General features: G+C 35.9%; 1 long non-coding RNA gene across 1 annotated transcript; it reads left to right on the top strand.

The window, feature by feature from the left end:
- The first annotated feature begins 659 nt into the window (after window positions 1-659).
- On the top strand, window positions 660-12203 carry LOC128091087 (uncharacterized). The gene is made up of 4 exons (XR_008211233.1): window positions 660-759; window positions 4084-4317; window positions 6673-6737; window positions 10114-12203. It is a non-coding gene; the product is annotated as an uncharacterized LOC128091087 (long non-coding RNA).
- The last annotated feature ends 8378 nt before the right edge of the window (window positions 12204-20581 follow it).

Raw genomic sequence — 20581 nt, 5'->3', positions numbered from 1 at the left:
AATTCTCATAAAATGATTAATGTTCCCTCTTAGGGGCACAAATTCACACCTGTTTGTTCATTTTTCATGGTAGCATTAAGCACATTGTCTCTTCATGCTTTTAGGCTAAATTCTTTCCCAAAATAACACAAGACTGCAGCCCATAAACACGAGAACTGAGGCCTTACACAGCATTGTCATTGACTAGTGCCTTCAGTATTACTCTACACAAGACCTGTAATCTCTCTTCTGTTGAAAGTTAGTGAGTTAAACTTAGAAACTATGAATCTTAGGAATCTTAGTGATGTTTAGACTGGGAGACCATTGTATTGCACAGCCCTCCTTTGGGGCATTTCTAATTGTAAATGACGAAGTTGTATTTAGCAGACATAAATTAATGTGTTTGGAAACCAGATTCAGACATGAAAAGCAGCTTTCATGACTAATTTAGAGCTGTTCTCAATTTACCAGAAGCTTACAAATGATAGAGAATGAGAAAATTTGTCATTTTTCCTGTTGATTATCTGCTGCTGAGAATTAATGTCGGTTTTACTAGATTTTTACTGTACATTCCAGCAGATCCTGTTATGCTCTTAGATGCTAGTGAACTATGTGCTAACTCGCATGTCTGTTGTGCAAAATATAATTTATTATCCCCATTTTACAGATGGGAAAATTAAGGCATGGTGAGCTGAAAACAGATTTTCTCCTCAGCATCAACAGTGGAGCCTAGAACCTCTCAAGTCACATCAGTACTTTCACCTTGACATACAGCAATGGGTATGGCACATTACTGTCACTGAGAACACAGCTGTGAATATCTGGTTTCAGCTGGCAATGCAGCTGAGCATCCCTGCACTCACAAGTTTGCTGCCTTGAAATATCACCCAAAGGCACTGGAAGTTGTTCATAGTTATTGTTGAGAAACTGAACAAAGGGTACTGATATTTTAATAAATGGTTGTGGAAACATTCAGATCTACCAAACGTTTTTGAGACTTCCTACAAAACATTTAAATTTGTTTTTCTTCTGAGTACTTGCCACTATGATTAGCAAACACTTCATCATTTAAAGTTGATCAATGTGGCATTCTCTTCCTTGTGCATGCCACAGACTGGGGCTTTAATGCATTTCCATGGAGGAAAAGCTCCAGTGAATAAACCGTATTCCAGTGTGCAAACACTAGGTGGCATGAATCATTTTATGGGCATTTCATCATTTCAGCTTGTTCCATCTGTCCACTGAGCTAATTACAAATTCAGCCACAAACACATTTTAGATCTATATCATAAAATGTTAGCTGGAAGTGATTTGTATCAATGTGTACAGTATGTTCTTTATTCTGTGCACTATGCAGCTGTTAGATTTACTGATTGTTCCAGGCTCAAAATGGGATGAAACAGTGATTTTTCTGTCTGTTTATGGTGACGTGTGCCATGTTTTGTATGATCATACACAGATACAAATCTGAGGAACTGTTTGAAAGACAGAACTGAAAAAAGAAATGCCATTAATATTGCCTTGGAAACATACAAAGCCTAGATAAATCTTATAATATCTAATAATCTAATAATAAACATAACTAAAAATCTTGTATATACTATCCCCTATATTTTCAGAAATATTTTAATTGTCTCTAACTGTGTAAACTAAGTAAATTAAAAACATATTGTGATTTTTTTCCCCCAATTAAAGGATTACAGTGTTTAGTGAAGTATTAATACAGAGGTACTGCTTGTAATTTGACTGAGATATAGATACACAACCTTTGTTTCTTCCTCAGTAATCATTCCCCTTCTTCCTCCCCTCCTCCCACCTCCTTTCCCCCCCCCCCCCAGCCTTTCCACATCTCCCACTTTTTTTTTTAATCTGATACCTGCTTCATGGAAACTTAGAAGCAGTTCTTTGAATAGGGCTCTTAAGTCACATCTTCAGTTCCTAACACTCAGATAGTTTCCCTCAACAATAGATAGAAGAATTAATTTAATCAATTCCTTCCATCCATTTGTCTGAGACCAGTATGAGTGTCTCAAATCAGCATGAGGCCATCAACATCACTTTGTGGTCAATTTTACATTTGAAAGCATTTCTTTGGAACTGTTTGCCTTAGAAAGGGAGTGCTCAGGAGTGTTAATTCTCTGAAGATTTGGCCTCTGAACAAGTAAGTCCAGTTTGATAGGAGAGACTGAGAGGTGATACCATTATATCCTGTGAAGACATGATACAAACTGGAGTCTCCTTGCTTCCCCTTACCTGCTGACTTAAATTTGTAACGCCTGTTGGTTCATTATATTGTTATCTAATTGTGCAATAGACACATCACATTATAATAAACTAACCTTTCTGTTGGAAGGAAAAAAAAGTACTTATTTGACTCATCATATTTGAATGCGCTACTTTGCCTAGGAGAAGAATCGCAAATGTTAAGAGATTTTCATATCAATGGGAAGTTTTCTCTTAGGAATCTCTGAAATTCTTTTATTTGGTCTTATTTATTATAATTTGAAGTAAGCTCTATGTCTGCTCCCATCCATTTAACTTTGATCTTACACGTTTATCTGAAATTATGTTGCAAAATGTGATGTAAAGTCAGGAACAAACATTAAGCTAATATGAAATGCATTTAGAGGTATATTGGTAAGTTTTTAGTTTAATTTGTGAGTCTACGTCATTGTATCTTCAAACATTTAAGGTATTGAAATGAAGGGAAAACACAATAATGGATGACTAACAGAAGACAATAATGAAACAGATTAAGTTGAGGTTTCATGGATATTCATAAGTTGATATTTGTATTAATAAGCTACTTGGAAAAATATATACATCCAGAGAAGTCAGAAATGACTTGCTAATCTCAGAACTGACTTATTAATTATACGTAAATAAAATCTAAGAGTTATGTTTTACGTTGCATGGTATTCACACTGAATAGTTTGACTAATCTGAAAATAAACACTGATTTTTAGGAAGTTTTGGTAGAGATTTACATAAGGAAAAAAATAGTTAGAAAGAGTGGATGAATTTCTTGCATATTGAAGAAGGTCTCTGTGGAGACCTCATTGCGGCCTTCCGGTACTTGAAGGGAGCATATAAACAGGAAGGGGAATGGCTAGTGATAGGACAAAGGGAAATGGTTTTAAACTGAGACAGGGGAGGTTTAGGTTAGATATTGGGAGGAAGTTTTTTACACAAAGGGTGGTGACACACTGGAGTAGGTTGCCTAAAGAGATTGTGGATGCCCCATGCCTGGAGGCATTCAAGGCCCGGCTGGATGTGGCTCTGGGCAGCCTGGTCTGATGGTTGGAGACCCTGCACATAGAAGGGGGGTTGAAACTAGATGATCATTATGGTCCTTTTCAACCCAGGCCATTCTATGATACTAAGAAAAATTTTCTGGTTAAATGCCATACTCATATCCACCCTGGGCCCTATATCACAATCATAGTAATAAAATATTTTATCTGATGTCTTTTTTGCACTAGTCTCATTAATACTAAATATTTACAATTCAATCTGCAATTTATAGCTGGCATTATAGCTCCACACTGGCAGCAGTTTTAAAAAAACATTTAATGAACTATTCCATTTAGCAGCTTATGCACCATTTGGAAATAATGTAACATAATTGTTGGCAAATTATTCCACATTCTATGATATTTCTTCATTCCAGAGGAACACCTGATAGTTATTACTGTAATCAGTTTAATAAACATACATGATATCTGAAATTACACAGCAGCTTACAGTGTTACACACAACAGAGGATTCTAGTTTTGAGATACTTATTCTGATACACTAGTAAATGGTATTCTGATTCATCTTTACCATTATTTTTCTTGAGAAAACATGGACCATATTTTTATTTTATAAAGAGATAAAGGCCAGAGGTCCAGCTGAGCTATATGTTTAAAATGATACTCAGTAATGTTGAAGTCTAGATTGTCTAGACGGTCATAGATTTGTATGCAGAACCTTCAGCTCTGCAAAATTTAGAGACATTATTAATAGAGCAATTATAGTAATAAGTGTTCTGCAGAAGGAAAAAACACTTTCTCAAGTCCTGAATTTCATTAGATCATTCACTTTTAATCATTTCTTTTCTAGGGCTGCAGCATGGGTTGAAAAATATGAATGAACAAAGAACCATATGCAGTAACCCAAAGGCACTGAGTCACCTGCCATCTTCCTTGCTGTTGGGAACCGTCATGTTTAAAGTCTGGAAAATCACCCAGTTCTCAGAATTTACTAATTGACAGAGCACTTAACTACCCATCCAATGGAAAAAGAAAAAAAATTAAAAAAAGAGAGAAAAAGGAATCTGAAGACAACCTAGAAAATGTGAGTGCAAATCAGCTGCAGCCTACCTTTAGTTTACTGGAAGCAGAAATTACAATGTGTTTGCAGTATCAGTTCTGCAGTATTCTGAGCTTTTGCAGCTGCAAATTACTTTTGCCCTGAAACAATTTCGAAATGCAGTATTTATTTTGGAAAAGACCAAATCAGTGCAGAAGTCTGTGGCCTGCTTGGAAAAGGAGTTGTGAGGCTACAGACAATTTTTGCACCACTTTGATGAAGGAAGGAGTCTTGAAATGTAGAATATTAATGAAAAACAGAATCAGAGATTTTTGAAAAGTAAATGGGTTTAATTTAGACATTCTCACACATATAAAAGTTAGGATTTTTTCACATCTGAAAGATATTTTGCCACTGGCTCTTTTTAATGAGTCATGTTGAATATTTAATGATGTTTCTTAAAAATGTCCACATTAACTAAACATGACCCCTTGTCTAGTTCAAAAAAAAAGAGAGAACACTTCCGTTAATGACCCGGTGCCTGGGGAATCCTCTTTTCTTTATAGTACAGAACAAGTAAGCACATTTATAGATCTAGTGGGAGATAATAAAAAGTGCCTGATTTGCACTAGAAGTCAACAGGAGCCTCTTTGGACCTTTAAAAAGCTCCCATTTTGTCAAGTAATGGGAGTGTGCATGGGTTATGTCATAAAGTTAAGTGAAAAGATAAAGCCATTTGGGAAAGGAAAAAAAAAGCTATACTGCAACCTTAATAGGCAAATTTTTACTTAGCTGAATTACTTTCTGCATTTATAAACTGGCCCATCATAGAATCATAGAATTGCTCAGATTGGAAAAGACTTTAAGACCATCAAGTCCAACTGTAACCTAACCATACTACCCTAACTCTAACAAACCTTTGCTAAATCATGTCCCTAAGCACCACATCCAAACGGTTTATAAACACGTTCAGGGATGGTAACTCAACCATCTCCCTGGGGAACCTATTCCAGTGCTTAACCAATTTCTGTAAAGAAGCTTTTCCCTAAATCCAATCTAAACTCTAATGGGATGAAGTTCAACAAGGCCAAATGCCTGGTCCTGCACTTCGGCCACAGCAACCCCAGGCGACGCTACAGGCTTGGGGCAGTGTGGCTGGAGGACTGCGTAGAGGAAATGGACCTGGGGGTATTGATTGATGCTCGGCTGAACATGAGCCGACAGTGTGCCCAGGTGGCTAAGAAGGCCAATGGCATCCTGGCTTGCATCAGAAACAGTGTTGCAAGTAGGAGCAGAGAGGTGATTGTTCCCTTGGATGGATTGGATCAAATGGATCAAATCCATCAGCACTAGTGAAGCCGCACCTCGAGTACTGTGTCCAGTTTTGGGCCCCTCACTGCAAGAAAGATACTGAGGCCCTGGAACGTGTTCAAAGGAGGGCAACAAAGCTGGTGAGGGGTCTGGAACACAGGCCATATGAGGAGAGGCTGAAGGAGCTGGGAATGTTCAGCCTGGAGAAGAGGAGGCTCAGGGGAGACCTCATTGCTCTCTATAACTTCCTGAAGGGAGGCTGTAGTGAGCTGGGGGTCGGCCTCTTCTCTTGTGTCATTAGTGATAGGACCAGGGGGAATGGCTTCAAGCTACGGCAGGGGAGATTCAGGCTGGACATTAGGAAGTATTACTTTTCAGAAAGGGTGGTCAGGCACTGGAAATGGACTGCCCAGGGAGGTGGTGGAGTCACCGAGCCTGGGGGTGTTCAAGGAAAGGCTGGATGTTGTGTTGAGGGACGTGGTTTAGTGGGAGCTATTGGGAATAGGTGAACGGTTCTACTGGGTGATCTTTTAGGTCTTTTCCAACCTTGGTGATTCTATGATTCTATGATTCTATGATTCTAAACCTCCCCTTGGCACAACTCAAGGCCTTTTCCCTTTGTCCTGTCACCTGTCATGAGTGAGAAGCCCTTCACAAGCCTTGTTGCCATTCTTTGGACCTTCTCCAGCAACTCCATGTCCTTTCTGTACAGAGGTGCCCAAAATAGAACACAGTACATGAGATGAGGCATTACCAGTGCCGAATATGGGGGCAGGATTGCTTTCCTAGTCCTGCTCACCACACCATTCCTGATACAAGCCAGGATGCCATTGGCCTACTTGGTCACCTGGGCACGCTGCTGGCTCATATAATCATTTGTCAACAAGTTAATTTAAAATTAGTCTGTTTTTATTCTTAGAGGGTAGGTGCCACATTTGATTGCTATTGGCTTTCATAGTAGACTTCATAGCAGGTCTGCTGTTCGTGCAGAGAGAAAACTGGTGCACTGAATGGAGAGAGCTATTAACACGATGCTCTGCATCTACCAACAGCCTTTCATGAAGCACTGTTCCTCTTTCTCCATTTTAGATGTTGAAGAGAGCCAAGCTAGATGCCTCCTTGCATTTTTGCTAATGTGTATTGCCTCTAGAAAGGTAAGCATCTCCAGGGACATTAGGGCCTGCTGGTGAGTTCTATCACTCTTTATAGAAACCTGTCACTCTGCTTTGATGACAGAGGACTTTGTTGTGGCAATGGCTATGGGGATCATGTGGAATATCTGTAGGACTGCAATTCCACTCCTGAATGATGACAGAGGAAGGTAGGAAATAATGACTGACTCAATTTCCTCAGTAAATTCTGTTTTTTGTATTTTCAGGTAAAAGCAAGAGTTTAATGGAAACTGAACTTTAAAGGAATAGTGTAATTCCTCTGCTTCCTGCTAAAAAGTGTTGATTAAAATTAATGTTATTGCTTGGAAGAAACAGTGGGAAAATTAACAACGTTTTCTCTATTTCCAAAGTATACATGCTTTCTTCTCTATCACTTCAGAATGTTGATGTTTTTAACACACATTGCATGAAAAGGTTTTTAAGACAGTTACATGCAAATCGTTGCAAATTCCCTTTCCTTGTGCTATATTTTTAAATCTCATTCTTCAATGTTAATATCTTTTGAGAGAGAAAATCCAGTGTAATTTCCTATAAAAAGATCACAAGCACAAATTTAATCAAGAGCATTTGAACTATCTTGTAATAGCTTTGTTGATGAAGGGCAGAAACATACATAAAACAATCCAGGCATTTCTCTTCATCTTTGCTAACCTGATAAGGTCTATAAACACACTAATGCACAAGTTCAACGGTCTCTCTGGGCTACAGCACACCGAATGGTAATTTAGCCAGACAAAATCCTTTCTTTAAGAGATACATAAAATGTTTTCAATTTTTTTTTTTCCATCCAAAGAACAGATGTTTTTAGGCTGGAACAGAATGTTGAGTTTCATTAGAGACACAAAAATAACTAAACTGTTTCAAGGAAGTAATTCTTAGCCAAATTGCCCGTATCTCTTGTCTTGGCAATGAGACATTTGGGGGTATATCTTCAAAAGCATCTTCAAAAAAAAAAAAGAAAAAAATCATTGCAAGGGCATGTTTTTCATTTTGTCAGGTCAATTACTCCCTTTCTAATAGTTCATTATTAGTCAATTACTGGTCCACTTTTCTGACCAAAAGGGATTGGGCTGAAAACTTTGTGAAGGCAATTTCCTCTAAATGAGAAGAAAATCTTCAGAGAAATGAGCAAGTACTTGTTACGTTTTTGTGTCCATGAAATTTCAAAGCCAGTTCTTAAAATTATTTTCTGTTCATACTCAAACAATTGACATCAGGTGCACACACATGCACGTGTAGAGCCTATATGCTAAGATACATGGTCATTTTATACATGTAGTCCAAATATGTTGTGTTTATTGCTTTTGAATGCTCTCCAGGGATCGAGTTGGAGTTACACCTATCTCTTTAATGTGCTGTGTTTGAGTTCTTAATTGTAAGGTAGTACTTGAATTTCTTTCTCATTTTATAAATTGGTTCACACCTATCCAAAACATAAACGTGGCTCATAATATTGACCAATATTTATGGAATTTGACATTTCTTCTAATAAGGCCTGTTTTGTTGTTTGTTTGTTTTCCAATTTTTCCTTCTTGCCCTTTTCTTCCTCTTTTCCTTTAAAGAGAACGTAAATATAATGATGCATGAAATTCAATTAAGTGGCAAAACCTGCAAACTAAATTCTTTTGAGTCAGGCCAATAATTCATTTATTTTCTTTGGTATTTCAACTCTGAAAGTGGCTGTAATTGGATGCCTACAAAAGAGAATTAGTAAAAGGGCAACTCACAGTTTTCTAAAAGCTTTCTCAGATTCCATCTATTTATTTCAAGTTCGCCATGTTCTTAATATTCTCCACTGATTACCACTTCTCTGAATACACATTTGAATATACATTCTGAATGCTACATTTGTCATTTTTTTAGCAACTGCTACATGTGTGACAAAAGAGTACCAGATTTAGTTTGAAATGCTAAAAATATTTTACAAGTGGATTGTATATTTAACCCTTACCTGTATGAAGTCTCAACTTCTTTTTCTCAAGAGCAACTAGAGAATAGCTAGCATTTTGAAAAGTCTAGTACTACCTAGGTAATCAGTGTGCTTCTGAAAAGCAGACAGATTTAGAGATTACGGTAAAGTATTCTTAGGCAATCAATAACAGAGATGTATTCTGGTGAAATGGTTTCGAAATTTTGTAAATGTATTAATGCATTAGTGCAACTTACTGATTCAGTTTCTAGCTTTTTTTCTTTTTTTTGCTTTTTTAGATGCCTTAAGCACAACTTCATCCACCCATTTAGAAATATTTTAATAATGTATATATGGAGTTGCCAGTGCACTAAGAAAATAGTGCATATTCAACTAGATGAGCCATAATGTAATTATATCATTTACTTAGTCATTTTTTTTTGTTCCTTTGTGTCCCTTTATCTTTACTCTTTTACTTTTCATATTATAAATTATAAACATTTTTAGTCTTCTTCCTATTAATATACTGGACCACGTTGAAGAGTGGGATGTAACGTGTTGATAAATTTATGAAAATAAGAGGGAAAAAGTGTGAGACTGCCTGGGGAAACCTAAAAAGACTGAAAAAGGAGCTTAGATTAGCGCAGTATGCATATTAATGAATGAGAAGAAGGTACTAGTTTATATTATTCCAATGCTTTTAATCCATTTTTGAAGTTTTTCCCTAGTGAGGAGGCTTAACTTAAAACGCAGAAATGCTCTTTAATTTCTTGGGCTCAAAGAGAAAGCAATTAACATCAGTAGCCAAGTAAGTCCATTTATTTTGAGAGTGTAGGCAGAAGTATAGGTTTTTATGCTGAACCTGGGAGTGAAAATACACTGTCCATTGTCCTTTGTCACTGCAGATCACATCTTTTGAAAATAGTTAGTAGGAAACCGTTTTCTTTTTGTAAACTAAGAAATAAATAAAATATTTATTTATATGAAAAATATGAAAAAGCAAGATAATTTCATTCAAACAAACAAGCACAAATCCCTCACATCAAAATGCTCAGTCTTCTCTCTTATTGTTATGAAGTAATGACTTCCATTATAATCAGCACTATTGCCATAGTTATTGTCTAGGCTGAGTATGAGTGGAAAGATTGTGATCCTGATCTAAGTTAATTACTGATAAGTGTTAGCTTTAAAATACTGAATTCTAACCCTACAATATCAGGACTCTACATTTAAATTAAAAACATAGCTCTTCATACTAGGACATAAGCAGTGGAATGTGTTTTCTTTTAATCTTTTTGATATTTTCAATCTATTTCAGAATCTCACTGATGAAATGTTAGTTTGTGGTTAGACTTTTTTGTCCTCTATCAACAAAATTTAAACTCAGTTAGAAATGGGGAAAACAATCTTAAATCATTCTTTTTTTTTCTTTTTTTCACATTTATTTAGGTACCTATCCTATAGAATATTCCAGCCAGAAGGTTTTGCTGACTTGAACTGAGGAAGATCAGAAGCCATTTTGTTCACATGAAGGTTAAGCAAACAGCAAATCAGACAGATTTTTATATTCTGTGATCCATGGAGTCATCCGATAAAGAAGCAAAAAATAATATAACTTGAGATATAAGTCATCTCATAAGGAAGCAGAAATAATAGTTATAGAATAGCAGTTGACTATCTAGCTTTAATTAATCAGCAGTTAGTTTAGCCATTTACCATGTAATATCTCATGTATTCACTTTTAGCAGTAACACTAACTCAAAATCAAGGTTAGATGTGCACTACTCTCCAATGCTTTCCTGTGTACAATAGATTTCTGTATTTTTTTCATCCTAGTCATATCATTACAGAGACTGTTAGAATTAGTGAGTTGTAATATTTACAAGAGATAAATTTTGTCTAAAGAGTTTGAAAAGTCATGCTCAGTAATTGCAAAGACATCAATATTTGTTTCAGAATAATTTGCATAAATGAGATAAAATTGAATTTATTAAAATGTTAACTATAACATAAAGTTTCTGCACTCTTCAGGTATTATCTGGACAAGATTATTGATAGTCTTAGAGCTACTATCAAGGGCAGTATGCAGATAGATTAAAGTTAACCCTATTCTCTACAGCAGCCATTCCTTTCCTTCAAGCTTAATGCATATTGGAGGATTTAGTGGGTTTGCAGAGTAACTACCTTTTCATTAATTCTGGTGATGCCCTTCATAGAATCACAGAAACATAGCATTGTAAAATCCTTAAGGGTGGAAAAGATATCTAAGATCATCTAGTCCAACCACAAAACCATCAACCATGTCCCTCAGTGCCACATCTGCACTTTTCTCCTTTTGTGTTGTGCAACATCTCCAATTTTGGATGATTTCTATTTTTTTTTACTTCATAATTTACCACCTGTGTCATTTCTGAAGTTAAAGAATTTCATCCTACGAAATAGTCCTTCTGTGACATCTTTTAAAATACATTCATTAGGTCAAGCCATAAAATTGCTTTCTGAGGCATTTCTTGTGATAAGACTCTGACTTATCTAGGGGATGAGAGGTGGGTGTTGCTGTGTGGCAGTTCACATCACTGTGTGGACAATTTTACATTTGAAAGCATTTCTTTGGAGCTGTTTGCCTGCAGAAGAGAGTGCTCAGGATTATTTACTGGCAGAAGATCTGGCCTATGAGCAAATAACTCCATCTTGGTATGTGAAAATTGAGGAACAATACCATCATGTCCTGGGAAAAACAGATGCAGGTGGGCACCTCCCTGCTCCCTCTTAGGTGCTGGCAAGGCCCAGAAGATGGGAACAGAGTTTCTGCTGAGATTCCAAAACCAGAAACTGCTGTTCCAAAAAGAGCTGACTCAACCACTTTGGATTTGAGCTGTCACTCCAAAGAGATCTGACTCAACCACTCTGGACTTATAAATAAGTTTGTACTACCATTGGAAAGTTGATATCGTCAACGGAACAATGCCTGACGACCCAACACTACTGAATATCAAGGTCTGAACTATGAGCCACACTGGACACGATTGTGACTATCTCCCTCTTGCTTCCTACAAAGACTCCTTGCTTTTATTTCCTATCTTTTCTATCACCTATCTTCCCTTCCTCATCTCTGAAAATGACTAGGATTTGTAATAAACTGGTGAAGCTAATATTTGACCTGTTGTGTCTCAATCTCACCGTCAGGTATACATATATTAAGAGCCTCCTCTCCTTCCTATAAATTGGAGCAAGACACTTGGTAAAAGCTAGCACATTCACAGAAAAGAGGTTTAGGCCAGGAATGATAGATTATGATAGATTGGTCAGGTTTTGGGCTTTGTTGATGGTAGTTATTTTGTTTGTTTTTTTCCCCAGTATACTTTGTAAGTTGATATGTCTGGTTTTGAGTGTCATAATGGATTCAAACTGTCTTTGGTAGCAAGTTCAGCTTCAGTGTGTATATGTATACATATATATATATATGTGTAGTTCAAAATGGTATGTTGGTATAGCAAATTGTTAAATATATCTTGTGAAATAAAATGTTTCCGTTTGAATGATGTTTTTCTTCTGTTTCTATGCTCAGAGAAAAAAAAAAATCATTGGAGACTGGCCCAAAATTCAATCAATTATTAATGCACTGTAGGCAAAAGTACATTGTTAGAGCTGTATTACTAGAAACATATGCTTTTTTACTACACTTGGAGAATGGGAATATGTTTTCAAAGGGAGAATACTAAATTTTAGATTTTTAATCCAGAGTTTGTCACATTAGTATGAGTTTCTATTCTTAAAGATATTGAATGTTAACAGTTTATTGTTTGTATTTTTACAATTGCAGAAGTTACTTTGCTTTATAGGTTTTCTGTTTATCTTCAAAACACTGCAGTGTATCTGTGCAAACATGAGGCAAGTTTACAGCTAGATTACCCTCAGAATGCCATTCCTATTTTATTGCCATGGAATTATGATTTTTTTATTATAAAAAAACATATTCTTATTGCTGTTGTAAATGGAATTATATAAATAGTTTTCCATGATAATTTATTGCAATAAAAATATATCTTTTATCTTCTCAATATTTTGGAATTTATGTTTGAGGAAATAAGATTTTAATAAATAATAATAATAATGTAACAGATTGCCGTCTTAGTGAACTTATGGTTCCTAGATTCAGCTTCTACCTTCTTCACTGGCACTGTATAGTTTTGGCAAGTTTTGCAGATAACTCACTCTTCTTGCTAAAGTATCAGACAGTGTAGTATCCCATGTTATATAGTGGTGTGAATCTAGTCATGCACAGGGTATAAACAGCCTTTGTCATGCAACAGCCACTAGTAGGGCCCAATATTTGATACAAAGACATGACACAATGAAGGCTGCTATGGCTTTTTCCATGTCTTTATGGCATACTTTTGCAGGCACTGCAAATGAATGGAGTCAAGGATGAAGTGAACAGCTGCATTTGCATCTTTGCATCAAGCAAGCTGCAGAGCAGCTCTGACATGGGCAGCAGAGATGCACGCCTCATCTCAGGGACCAAACTTTACAATGGGCTCTGTTCCCTAGTTTGTGCAAGAGTGCAAGTCTTCAATTGTGAAACAAGAACGTTACACTGTTATAGCACTGGGAAGATGATAACCCTTGTTATATAGTGCCGGGAAGATGAAATATTACCATAGTTAAAAACCAGTTTCGAATGACATTTTATGCATTTTTCTGCCTTCTCTTGTTCATTTCTAGTATAAGGAACAAGAAGCTACTGTTTGTCTGAATTTAAATTAATGTAATAGTAAGTTGTCAAAACACACTGGAGGTATTTAAATATAGGCCTTTTCATTATTAAGTGCACACACCCACTGCAACTGCTTTGAGAAGCTTCTGATAAGCTGTAGTAGCTTAATACTGGAAGTATGATTTAAAGCATGACAGGTCTAACATGTTCATAACGCTGAAGGGAAAGATTGTTTTGATGGCTGAGCTTAAAACATAGCACAATAATAATTATTCTGCCAATAACCCAGGGAAAATCAGTTCTGTCTTTCTTTGGACCAAGTAGTCTGCAAACAAAAGGCTGAGTCTAACTGTGATACTGCAGAGACATTTAGTTACACTCAAGCTTTTGATAAGCCAGCTGAGGTCCTTGCAAGCATATAGCTCTGTTAAAATAACTCTTTCTAGAGTATTTTCTGCTGCAGAGAATCAGGGTGTATCAGCCTGGATATATCCTGGTCACCACTTCCAATATCTCATTTCATTTCGTTTCATCTCAAATATGACAAATAAACATCCAGCTACCCAACTCCAAAAGAAAATAGGACTTATACTGAGCTAAATATTCAGCTGGACCAAAGAAGAAAATCAGACCATCAGACCTTGCCTGTTCCAAGCTTTGATTTATTGACTAAGACATACAGGTAACTAAAACAACATAAACATTGCCTATAAAATTAAAATGACCAGACAAAACATTATTCGTAACTGTATATATGAATATATAACCAAACATAAACAGTATCTACTATGTGAATAGAATACATTCTTCTACACATTATCTGATCTTGGGGTACCAGTCTCTCCTTCCACTTATGGACTTTGTTGAAATACATTGCAAAGAATATAAACCCACTGCTTTGCCCTCAATGTGTTATCTGACTTAACTACCATCCAGATATATGTGGGTTTTTCTGAAAGTAATGCCTCCTATTTATTTCCCTGCAAACTACAACAGATACAAAGAATGCAATAATACTACTAGACAGAGAAAATTCTCAGCTACAAAACACTGTTTTTCAGCTTGGTCACCATCATTAGCCAATCCAAATGGATTAGCTGATTGAGACACTCTCCATTTCACAGTGTGACAGCTACACTTAACCATCTCATATGTGACTTATCCTTCACGTTGCTGTCTTCACTGCTGAAACACGTAACTCACTATATCACTGTGCTCACATCCACTGTTTGCTCTCCATAAATGTTCTGCAAGATTCAGTAAGCATCAGTGTGTGCAGTCTTTTTCACATGGAAGCATTTAGTTCCACATCTTTGCTTCAAATGCTCTTCCATGTCAAACACCAGTTTTGTCAGACTGTCCCTCTGTTGCCATTTCTCACACAGCATTTACTGAAATACTGGTGGGTAAAATCGGACTTCCTCCCAGAACTTATATTTTCACATATTTTACACCATTTTTAAGAAGACTGTGACATAATGCTTTTGCACTTTCTGTACTTGCACGGTAAAACAGAGAAAAAAACACTCCTAACAACTTGCTTTCTAAAATGCAAGGTAAGCTGTAAAATTTTCATGATCATTTCACTCTGCTTGGGTAAAATAGAAAGTAAATAAATGCTGGTGCTGGATGTCATATCAAAATCTAAGGGAAGAAAGAAAAATAGATGAAGTAGGTGTGTATTATTACCATATTGTCCCTCTCTCTACAAATATCTAGTGTGCTCACTATTTAAAATAGATTCGCACAATTTATGAAAATAATGTTCAGACAGCTAGTTAAATACTGTTCATTTAGATAGTCCAACTTCCTTATATGTCATAGATTGTTTTACTACCAGGCTTGAGATGCTTGGGTCCATTTGGCCAATAGAAAACATTACACTTAAAAATGGTTCGAAAGATATTATTTTCCTTAAATTCAATTCCTGAACTGGATTCATAGCACTTAAGTACAATGAGATGCATTCAGTAAGAAATTCATAAGCACTACAGATCTACATTAGAGAAGTACTTTTCTACCACGCAATTTTAACTTCATAACTTATGTTCATCTCTCTCCATAAATGTATTTCCTTGTTGAAATATATTTACAGGAAAATGCTTCTAAGAGTTATGAAGCTGGTACATACACTGATTCATTCGCGAGTACTGGGAAAGAAAATAGGATGCATGTATGCAAATAATATGTGGAGTCTTCTACTGATGAGACTATGCTGGAATGCAGTTAAGTGCTAAGCAGTTATCCTCTCCTAAAAGGACCATGTCCTATGACTTTATCCAAATAGCATAGTGGCTATCCTTTTTGTCCCTTGGAAGACTCCTACATCATTTTTATTCAGGCAGACATATTTTAATTTGGATACATTCCAGAAAAGCAATTAAAGAACTGCATAACTTTTGGTGTATTTTAATTTGTTCTTCAAAGCAACACTTGCTGATGTGGACTAATTAGCTTTTATGTGCCAGCAAGAGCACAGAACAGAATGACAGATGGTAAACCAGAAAAAATCTTGTAGCTAAATACCCACTGCCATTGTTAACCTAGAGAGTGACAGCTTTGGTGTTTTTTTGTTTGGAATGTGAGAATTTTCTTCCAGCTATAGTTAAGTGCTCAAAATATGATGAACTGTCTGTAGAATGGCATATATGAATGTGAAAAAATCCAACTGACATATCAATGAGGTAGTTACGAGGAATGCTGAAAGTTTCAGTAAGGCAAGACAAGATTTCTGACATCACTGTGCAATGTCTATCTTCTTAATCAGTTAATCAGATTAAATTTGAGGGGAGACAGTTCAGCTGCTTAATTAAAAGTGAAGGTCAAAAAACTTTTGTTAATGTTTCTGCTCAATACTTCCATGGATCTTCTGTAAATATACCAAGATTCATATCAACTAAGAAAAACGTCCTTTAGAACTCTGCTGAACAATCAAGCTCTTAGTACCAGGAACACCAAAGGAAAAATGCATTTTAAATTCATGTGCCTCCATAGAAATAGTTTAATGCAACTGCACATGCTCTAATTGAAGATTTCTGAAGAGTTAAGGGAATACTACTCTAAGAAAAAAAATTCATTTTCATTTTAAAAATACTATTTTGTGATGATGCTTTAATTATATTTTAGTTCACAGATTATATCATATAAGTAATTGGAAAATATTGATTTATTAATATTTTCAGAAAAAAAGTACATTAAAATCTAGGATAGAGAAGTGAGAAAGAGGAAGGTAACACTCATCTTACATTCAGATCATCAGAGTTACATTCCAAACTCAGAGATTTGGTGCTGAAACACACAATCAAATTTGAGATGCTAGAACAGTCTGACAGAACTTTCCAGTAGTTCTGATCATAAAATGTTTTTTAATGGTGAAGCTTTTTCCCCTTGCAAAGGCAAATATTTCAGAGGGCATTGCAATGAATCCATTAGTATTAATCTGTGATGTGACACCACTGTTGTTATTATTATTATTGAATATTTGATGTGTTGGGAATTTTTTTTGAACAGCTCTTTTTTCCCAAATCTTCCCTACCTCAACTTCCAAAACAAAAAAATTCTCCTTAGAGAAGTAACTTGTACACAACAAGTTAAGTACGTGAACTGTTTGTCATTGTTGAGGTAAAAAATTCCAGTGTCAAAAAGGATTCTAGTATATATCTGAAATAAAAAATTAACCTTGCTACATCAAGCTTTATTTATTCAGTTTTGAGGAAGAGAATGAGACAACAGCTTGATTTCCTGGTATTATTCTGTGCATTTGTTGAAAGAAGAAGCAAGAACAACAGCAGCTACAAACCTGTGCCATTAATTTCAGTTGTTTTTTTGATTTGTTCATTGACTGAATTTTTTCCAGCAGTCAATATAAAGTACAATTCATATGTCAGTTGTAATTGTAGAGCTGATGTTAAGTGAAAAACAGAGTATGTTGTAGACATCACCTACAAACTTTACTTTTTCATCATCATTCTCACATACAAAGTACCCTAACACACTCTTCATGGAGATGCTCTTCACTTTTTCCTTATGGCTTGGATTCTCTCATCCCTTTCGCAAGGGTCAGTTGGCAACCTTTGACATTTAATATCAGAAAATTTCCTGTTTGGAATATTTCTATCATTTGCAAACTGTCCTAAGGACATCTGACATATTCACTACTACCTATGTTACACTATGTCTTTTTAGTAAGCTCCAGCTGAGCATTGTATATCTGCACATTCAGCTATTCCTGAAAAACATATTAGCAGCCCACATTTTCACATGCAGACTGGCTGCTTAGATTCTCCCAGTCCCTAGGCACTGATGTGTTGCCAAAGCACTTTTTATGCTTTAGTTAATACATGTTTTGCTTGTTTGTTTTTAAATATGTGTAATTGCCTGAGGGTTCCTTATTGCATTTCACAGTGGAGTTCAGATGCAGTTCACACACACACAACGCAGCCAGCCAATAATAAAAAGAGGCAAGTTTCAAAATGTCAGGTAATTGTAAAGTGAAATCTAACAAGGGATTTCAAAACATTTCAAGCAGATTATATGAAAGATTGTAAAATTCCTTAACTCTTCTTTGTTTGATATCAGATGTCCTCATAAAATTCTGCCTTGGAAAAGAAAGAGTTGCCATACAAAGATGTGTACAGGAGTCTGGCTGAAAAACTTAATTCCAACATATTAAGCCCAGGTAAGGCAAAGGAAATCCTCAGCATTTATAGTCAATGAGAATGTAGGAATAAATTGATGCCCAGCTTGTTTCAAGGCTGGGTTTTGAACCAAAGCACTCAAGCTTAAGAGATACTTTGATGCTCACCTGTTGCTATATATTTCCCCAGTGAATCAGTCATTATTGTTTCTTTCTGTCACATGGACTAGAGAAATTAGGCAGGCCAGTTAATATCTTCAAAATGGACAGGCTTTTATGAGAAAGACAACAAAGAATCTCAACAAAAGAGCAAGGAAGCCTGTGATGAGCAAAGTGAAGTGAAAGGAAAGCATCAGAGAACAACAGAGACTATGGATTGCAAGTAATTGCTCCATAATCGACTCATTTCAATTATTTCCATGGAAACTACAATAAATACAAAGAACACAATTACACTACTATATGAACAAATTCTCAGCTACAAAACTCGACTTTTCAACAATCACCACCATTACCTATACATTTTCACCAGTGATGAACAAAAGCCTGCATGCCACACTTTTAACATCTGAAAAGCAGCTTGTCATCTCAGCAAGGATCTAGGTTCTGCTGTTTCCTTGAATCCATGTACCTGACCCTGATTCTGTATCCCGATTCTTGGTTCTGCCCCCTACATCCCTCAATTAACTGACTTTATCTCCTCATCTTAGAATCTTCTTCTCAATTCAAGATTATTCACAGCTCCCACTTTTAGTTTTGCTCTGATGTTACAGCTAGTATAATCCACAGCTTTTCCAAGTCAATCTCAAACTGACTATAATTGTGAATTGCAGTCTTCATCCTCCACATTGCCCTCTGTAAATTAATCTTCTGCAGTTATCTAAAACATGCAAAATACATCTCTGAAAAACTGTTATGCTGAGTTCAATTAAGGTGAGAGCTTCCTTATTAATACTTTCAAGATTTGAAAATTGCAATATAATTTCAAAAGAATTTTGAAAACAGTATGTACTCATGTAAGATACTTTTTTTTTCATCACAAATGATATTAGCATCATAGCTAGAAGTGGCAAAATGTAACAACATTTTAAAAAATGCCTTTTCTTCTGTTAGTGTCAAAATTATTGAGCAGTCTTATGCCAATTTGGATGATTAATCAAAATCTATTATTTGAACTTCATCACAAAATTGGAGAAAAATATTAACTTTTCTTTTTCTTCATGATGATGGTAGTCACCTTCTAAATACTTCTGATATCTGCTCAAGGGTGACCTTTCCCTTACTGTTGCAAGGTAACACCACACATTTTGGTATGAAAGAGAAAGAACAATCACAAAATTTCATTGTCCTTGTGTTTACTTGAGAGTTAAGCCACCCTCCATTTAAAAAGAAATAAGGGAGAAGTGATAACACCTAAAGAATACCAGAAACATTTACCCTTATATTTTTTTCTAAGGAAACACTTTTAAAAATAGTATTTTGAGTATATGAGTTGAACATGGAGATACCTTATCCACACAAATGAAAAGTGCATGCAATTTCCTTACTTTCTATTGAAACTAAATAGCTTTAGTTTTAGATTTAGCGGATCTTTTTGTATGCATTTTCTACAGTCCAGGAAAATGTGCTTTATCAACTACTCATATTGAGATTTTAAAGAAAAGCAGTAAAAATAGTGGGTTCTGAAGGAATAAAATGTTTTCCTCTTAATCATCCAAAAATAACACAAGAGATTGAAGACATAAGGACGCCTGACTCAGACCTTTTTTCTTACTGATAACTTTTGGTTTTTACAGGTTACTTAATCTGTTACAACCTGAAAAATCAATATCTTCATATTTTACCTTATCTACACAGTGTTTTCTTCTATTTATTTTCCTGTCAAACAGATGGCTGAGAAGGAGATAAAAATCTTGCACCTGGATCAGTACATTTCATATTGTAGATGTGATATAAAAACCTGACACGCTGGCCAATCAGTCTCTTGCTGAAAAATGAACAGCATTTAAGTTCTAATCTGACAAGACTTGATCTGACCAGAACCTAGGCTGTTTTCATTTATTTGTACTGGAGTAAAATGGAGTACAGAAACCAACAAAACATGAGAAGATAGTGTTTAATGAACTTCATTAAAACTAGATATATATTTTGGGTAATTGTACAGAAGTTACAAAGGAATGGAAAAATAATGATCACAATATACAATCTGGCCTGTCTGATAGTGTAGGAGTTCTAATGTGTGCTCTAGAGAGCAGTGCAGCAGAAAGAAATTCTGGCTGACAGCAAGTTCAACACTTTTCAGCAGTGTGCTCTGGCAGTCAAGAGAGCAAACCATATTTTGGGGTGCATTAAACGTAACATAGATGGCTGGTCAAAGAAATAATACTGATGCTAAATTTATCGATGGTGTGGCTTCATCTTGAATATTGCATGCAAATCTTGGCTCCGCAGTATGAAAAGGAGATATTAAGGTCCTTGAAACTATGCAGAGGAATGCAACAAGGCTGGTAAAAGGGCTGGAGGGCATGTCCTCTGAGAAGAGGTTGAAGACAGTGAGGTTGTTT

Source organism: Tympanuchus pallidicinctus, unplaced genomic scaffold (genome assembly GCF_026119805.1).
Source record: "Tympanuchus pallidicinctus isolate F22 unplaced genomic scaffold, pur_lepc_1.0 scaffold5, whole genome shotgun sequence".
NCBI lineage: Eukaryota > Metazoa > Chordata > Aves > Galliformes > Phasianidae > Tympanuchus > Tympanuchus pallidicinctus.
Note: the sequence above shows the minus strand (reverse complement) of the source record. Positions and strands in the feature narration are given on the sequence as shown.